This window comes from Electrophorus electricus, chromosome 18 (genome assembly GCF_013358815.1).
Source record: "Electrophorus electricus isolate fEleEle1 chromosome 18, fEleEle1.pri, whole genome shotgun sequence".
Taxonomy (NCBI): domain Eukaryota; kingdom Metazoa; phylum Chordata; class Actinopteri; order Gymnotiformes; family Gymnotidae; genus Electrophorus; species Electrophorus electricus.
In genome coordinates, this window is record NC_049552.1 from 2386046 (window position 1) to 2386503 (window position 458).

General features: G+C 35.4%; 1 protein-coding gene across 1 annotated transcript in view; it reads right to left on the reverse strand.

Moving 5' to 3' along the window:
* Window positions 1-299: 299 nt before the first annotated feature.
* Window positions 300-458, reverse strand: part of LOC113588674 (izumo sperm-egg fusion protein 1) — a 3304-nt gene continuing 3145 nt past the window's right edge. Inside the window, exon 8 of the mRNA XM_035536452.1 lies at window positions 300-458. This exon is cut by the window's right edge and continues 209 nt beyond it. The gene's annotated coding sequence lies outside the window, so the exon portion shown is untranslated.

Genomic DNA, 458 nt, shown 5'->3' on the forward strand with positions numbered 1-458 from the left:
CCTACTTTTCATGGAGGATATTGGTCTTATAAATATATCTAATGGTGAATCAATGGTAAATCAGGGAATTATGGAAATTTTTGCAGTTTGATAAAACTGCAAATTTGTAAATAGGGGTTGTATTGCAAGCACTGCTGTTATAGGTTTAGTAATAGCTGCCCTATAATAAAATCTAAAATTGGGTGAAACCATTTCCCCAGTCAAAACATACTTGGATCTCTCCAAAACCTGATCATGATTTCTTGGAGTTTTTTTTTTTTTCAAATGAATTCCAGAATATGATATGATATGATATGATGAAGCTTCTGGGAAAAAAAATGTTTCTGGGGCAGAAACATTGGCACACAATAGAAACTCCGTCTTGGAAAGACATCACCAGGTGTGTGACTCTGAGAACTTTAATTGATTGTGGTTTACCAGTAGTCCACCACCCACACCTAATGCCTCACATAATTCCA